Raw genomic sequence first — 6,499 nt, 5'->3', positions numbered from 1 at the left:
AAAGTCCTCCTTTGGCGTGGAGGGGGACTGTGGTCTACCCTCCACCTCCTGGGGGAGAAGGGCCTGGCAATAGGAGTCTATCTCCTGCTTGCAGTCCCTGATGGCACGCAGTCTCTGGACTGTGGCCTGGAGCTCCTCCAGCTGGCGCGCCAGAGACCCCAAAAGGGGGCAGACCCCACAAGGGGAGGTCACCATGCTCCCTTACTATCATGCATGAGTATCCTATACTCATTTCTAGCAAGGCATGATCTTGCTCTAATTGAATATTACTTTTTTTTCTTAATTGTTGCTGCTTTTAAGGGAACCTGTTAGTGGAGCTAAGAGCTAAGTGTTAGAAAAATGAAGCCTAGAGCCTACTGAAAAAACATGCCTATATTTACTTAGGCAAATAGCACATGTTAATGCAAATAAGAATGAGATGTCTGACAGACACAAAAGGCTTTAAGCAGTTTCTCTTAGGAGGATATTTTTATTTTATAGATTTTGATTACTGTCATACTTCAAACTACTATGAGCTGGAAACTTGCAACAAAACTCAGCTTTCTCAATGATAGCTAAATGGTGCTTAAAAAGATTTTAGGCACCTAAGTCATGAAATGAAATTCTACTTCACTCTGCATAATGGCTTAAAATGTGTTAAAACTTCCAAATTTCTTACTTGTCTATGCATTTAAGTTTGTCCTACTATACACACTCAGATGTGACTAGATAAAGACACAGGGTCATCCAACTTGATTTATACTCCCTTGTGATTCAGTTTTACCATAGCAATGCAAAAATGCTACTTAAAATTGCTAAACTGCAGGTCTTTACTGATTACAACTAATGACTGTAGGCACAGACAGAAATGCAAGTTCTGCACTGTAACTCATAATACTTTGCAGGAAGTATTCTGAGTTATAATGAGCCCCGGGACCAAGCAGAAGTTCACTGTTGGGTCCAGGGGGGAGAGGGGTTTGGGGAATCCAGCTGCTGGCTGCAGCTGGATTCCCCTAGCAACAGCCCCTTCTCCCTCCTAGCTGCAGAACTGTTTTCAGAATGGGAGGGTGTAGCAGAGCACCTTTGGCATCTGTCACTTTGTCTTGAGAGCAGATAGCAGAGTGGCCTGTAGGTGTGGGCTAGCCATAATGAGATGATCACATGAGTCCTGGAGGGCCCTGGGATTGGAGGAGGGCGCTGAGCAGCCTCCATTTTGGATCCAGAACCTCAGGGCTGAGGTAGCAGTCTGCTGCCGGCAACTGGAAAGACCACCTGACTGAGCTGCTGCTTGGAACATCTTGGTGGTAAGGGCAGGAGCTGTGGGTATGATAGAAAGTTCCTGCTCCTGGGTAAGACTTAAAACTGCACCCTGCTAGGGAAGAATGGCCTGGTGGGACTGCCTGTGGGAGGGTAATTCCCCAGAAATTCCAGGCCAGTTGCCTCTCCAGTGAAAGGCAGGTAGGGGTGCCAGCTCCCACTACCCAGTGGGTAATTTAGAGAGCAGACATGGAGCGGGGGAGGGGAGGACAGGCATGTCTCTGGGCACCTGAGCCCCATGGGCTGAGTGCCTGCAGAGAGGAGGACCCAGGACAAGCCAAATGAGGACCCCAGGGGCCCTGGTGAGTGGGCAGAGAGAGAGAGAAGTCCCAGGGAGGAGAAAGAAAGTGACCTGGAGAGGGACTGGTGGCTGAGTTCATCCCAGTGTGGGGCAGAAGGCTGGTGGCCATGAAGAGTAGGGCTGCATGTGTACTGCCTAGAGTATGTGAGTGAAGAAGCCTGAAGGACCATGTAGAATAGGGCCCAAGGGGGACCTGAAGGGCTGTGTGGAGTAGGGTGGGATGTGTGAGGCCTGGTGGGGAGCCAAGTGGAAGAGCCCCTGTGAGAGGGGGTGGTATGTATGAAGCCTGTAAAGGGCAAAATGTTAGAGGCCCAGCAAGGGGAAGAATTTGGCCTGGCCTTAGGCTGGAGAAAATATCAACTCAGGATACCATCTGCGAAGCGTGGGGCACCATGTAGGGATGGTACGGAGCTGTGTATACCATCCTCAGCATCAGGGCATTAAAATGGGCAGCCTCCTGCATTTCACACAAGTTTATTAAACAACAAGTCATCGCAGGCAAGACTGGGTGGACTGCCCCACATAGCCAGGAGGGTGGGCCGATGTTGAGACCCTGCCTTGAGCTGGCCTCCTTATAATGGAGGAAAGGGAGCAGAAGGAGCTCACTTTAGGGGTTCCCCAGCCAGTGCTGGAGGGGGTGGGGATTAGCAGATTAGAGCCCACCCACCTTGGAGACAGGGGAGGGGACTCCAATCCAGTCACCCCACTCTCCAGCACCTGCTGAAAAACTCCCTCTGCTCCCTTTCTGGCTTCCCATTCTGTAAACAGCTCCAAGGCTGAGAGGCAGGCAGACACAAGTTACTGAAGATGCTATGTTTGAAATGACTTCATCTGAACCCTTGTGCAGTAAGGGTTTAGATTTTTGTGGGATTAGGCCCTTCAAAGCACTTTGCAGCTACATACTTCTGTTTGGTCATGGCTGCAGAGCACTTTCAAGGGTCAGATTGGATGAAAACTGTCATTTCTGTCTGTGCCTTATTTGGCAATGCTCAGAAGGTGGTGAGACTAACCTTCATCTTAGTAGTTAAAGCAGCTACTTACTGAATGGGAGAGCTAGATTTTAGACCCATCTCCTCCTAGTAATGTTTGAACTCTGCCTTCCTACAGCTGACTGGCTAGTCAGGACAGATGGTACCTTCCTGGTGAAGCAGCCTAGAGAGAAAGATTCATGGGATCAGAAGGAGAATAAGAAAGGACTTCCTAGACTAGAGAGGTGAATACTGTAGAAGGGAAGAAATAAGCCCTTACTTCCAATATCACTTATTCATTTTGTATAATATAGTCAAAAGATGACATTTGGAACAAAGAGCCTCACATGAGGCTCCACCTGCTTGAGACTCCCTCCCAGTATCCATACTGTGATATTTAGAAATCCTTGTAGTGGGAGCCCTCATTATAGTATTTAATGCAGGAAAACAAGGGTATAGTGTAAGGATATAAGTGAGGTGTGAGGAGATAAGCAGATAAGCAAAGCTTAGGCTTGTCCCTGCCTGAATGATCCTGCACCCCTACTGGTCAGCTCCTCTGTAAGCAGGTAAGGACTGTAATATATAAATTAGTTTGAAAGTTGGTGCCACTGAATTCTCAAAAGTTATGAAGGTATGCCTTGAGTCCAATGAGGGATGCTTCATGTCCAGGGAGAGCTGCCTTGAGTCCAAAAAGTTTAAGAGCCATTGCTTTAGAGGTTCAAACCCCTTGAGGTAGGGTTAACCCAAACATAGCTTAAATTCCCATATCTTGGCTATATTTGACTGAAAAGGAGGAAGAGGAATTTAATCCTGAAGTCAATTTACCTTTGAAGTATTCATGTAGATGCCCCCAGCTCAGGTCAGATGTCCTCATGATAGGAACAGGGGAAAGTGGAATTCTGGTCAGAAGATGCATCTTAGCAGTTTAAGCCTCCCATCAAAATTAATGGAGCGTTATGCACCTTCTAGGCAACAGAAGGTTGCATCTGGAGGCATCTAATTGCTTCCCATTGAAATAAATACAGGGTGAAGTAGAATGTATCTCCAGAGATGCCCTTGCTCCCAGGTGAAAGGTACCAGGAGAACTGCATGTCACAGGTGCAGTAGTATGCTTCCTGTGCCTAGTTGTGTTAGCCTGCAAAAAGGAAAGTTAGAAGTATCTTAGCAGTGAAGTAAAATTTAGCCCAAAATCAGTGTAATCAACAAATAACAGCAAAATACATTTCCATCTTGTGCACCTTCCCAGTATTTGATATGCCCAGCTATAGATAAAGGACTGAAGGCTTGAGCCTGTGCCACTGAAATGCATCTTGAGTTTTTGCCTTTGAACTGTACGAGGGCAGGAGTGAAATCTGAATGCCCACATATAAATACTTTGTCTAGCAAGGCAGAAGTACCTATGCAATTACTAGATGTAAAATTGTATGCATGCTGCATGTGTTCATTCCTCCCCCTTAATTCTTGTATAAAAATATGAACCAAAATGTCTGGAAATTGTTACAAAGCATCTTTTGTTAGTACGTGTGAACAAGCTGAAGAAGCTAGAGATTAAGTGGCCCTTTTTGATAACCGACTCCTTCCCTTTTCCAATTTATTTTGTTGGTGGTGCAATGCAAAAGGAGGCTGATACTTGCCAGGGGACAGAAACCCCAAACTAGAATTGAAAACAGAGAAGAATTGTATCCTGTCTTTCATCAGATCCTGGGAAAGAGAATCCTGGAGATTCAAGGAATCCTAGAAATCTGAGAAGATTCGGAAAGAAGAACAGGAAGTCCCAAAGGAATGATTCTCAGGAAAAACTGAAGAGTCTGTTTCTCAAGTATAGCTGAGAGGTACACTCTACTGACGTGACTACTTCAGAACATTAGCATGATAATAAAGAGATTGATTTTTAATTGCTATATCATCCAATGGACAAAGATAGAAATATATAGATTTTTTTTTAACCATTTCATTTATTTGTCACTAAATGGAGACCTGTAAAAAAAGAAACAAGTTAGCTGATCCAGCAGACAAAGGGCTCTTGTGCATTTTTACAATGGAACTTTCATATGGGTTTTGCTAGCAATAATTACAATAGAAACATCCATTATATGTACTCTGTTGTCAGGGAGTGAGGGGAAGGGGACTGAATGCATATTTTTGTGTTTGAAGAAATCAGTTCTAGGCACAGAGGAAAGCATTCTCCAATCCCTGGGTGGAATTTTATTCACTAAGTTTTCCAAGTTGTGGTGCCAAATAATGGGGTGGAATGGCTGACTCATCTGTGGGATTTATGCTGCCATTACCAGTGACCACTGAAACACTGTAGGATAATTAGAGGGATAAGCAAATAAAGCAAAAAGTTATTCACATAGGAGAGCTTCATTTACAATGAACTGGTTTTATCCTTCATGCCTTCCATGCGGTGCATGAAACTCCCATTAAATTTAGTTGGAATTCTGCACATGTAGACCTGCAAAGCCAAACTCAGTGTCTAATATTATGGTAATAGGGAATCTCCAAATAAATCCATTTATTTCCATAAGCTCAACTTCAGTGACTAATGCAGTAGAAAAAATCCTGGACAAACCTCCTCAAGCTATTCGAGTCCAGTGTATCCTACCCTTTGATTCACCCTACTGTGAAAAATCCCCACATGGCATAAAGCTAGCATAGTAACATCTGACTAACTCATCTCATTGTATATATGTGTATATCATCTATAGCCATGTACTGTTGGTACATTTATTCTAACTTCAAATCAGTTATTTGCCTCATACAGATTCAGAGACTAAAGAAGCATGCACTCTTAGAAGCAATAACAACCAACACAGAGGCTGCACATTGTATAGCATCATTTCCCCCCTTAACACTATAAAGAGACTAACCCAAATGCTTAGTAAAAATAGGAGTAAAGCTTTTTCACAGGAAATTGCATTATTTTCTTTTTCCACACGATAGATTCTAAACAACTCATATATTAAAGGTGCTTTATATTTTTTTTTAATAATTATAAACTAAATATTGTTATGTGTAGTAAGAGCAGGGACAGGTATATATAAACCAAAAGAAAAAGACCTCTCTCCCAACCCCCGCCTCCAAAAACAAAAAACAAAGAACCCCCCTAAAACATAGACTCCAACCTCACTTTCCCCCCTCAAAGTTTATATAGTGAGCTTAAAAATCTTAGTCTTTATCTCCAAATCTACAGTTCCTCCCTCCCAGTTCCCATTTAGTAGATGGGGTACATGATGCTACAAAAGTGTTGATATTAGCATATAGCTTGATAATACTTTATGCAATCCATCAAGTTCATTAAGGAGTCTTTGTAAAGCAGATCATTCCAAGTATTTCTAGTGGTTTATCTTCAGTGTTGTCTTTGCTCCAAAACCAATTTAAAAGCATAATTAAAATAGAGATTTGTTCTGCTCACTTTGGCTACAAAATATCTTACTCTTGCTTGGGCTTAGGGATAATTTGAGTCTAGATCCAAACTTTGCAGTTTGAGCCCATCTTTAAAATGAGTGTTTCTGAAAGAATTGCTGAAACATGAAAAATGAGCCTCATATTGCATTGTTATGATCTGTTTAAACATTTAAGACATGGTCCTTCGAGGTGTAGCTCATCTGAACCCAATACAACAAAGCACTTAAGTTCATGCTTAACTGTAAACCCAAGTAGCCTAAATGAAGACAAAAGCCTAATAGTCCCATTAAAGTTAAGCAAGTGTGAAAGTGCTTTGCCAGATCAAGGCCAAAGCACTCAATAGGAGCCAATAAAAATCTCTGTCGATAATTTGGAAGAAGAGATATTTATGTCAATTTGTCTTGATTATTTAGGGCTGCATTCTGCCACTGTTAGTCACAATGAAATCAATGAGGCTAGTGCTGGAATAAGATAGTACTACACACATGAGGAAGGATGATAGATTCTAGCCATTAAGAAGTTGCTG

Source organism: Alligator sinensis, unplaced genomic scaffold (assembly GCF_000455745.1).
Source record: "Alligator sinensis unplaced genomic scaffold, ASM45574v1 scaffold609_2, whole genome shotgun sequence".
Taxonomy (NCBI): domain Eukaryota; kingdom Metazoa; phylum Chordata; order Crocodylia; family Alligatoridae; genus Alligator; species Alligator sinensis.
This window is presented reverse-complemented; position numbering follows the sequence as displayed.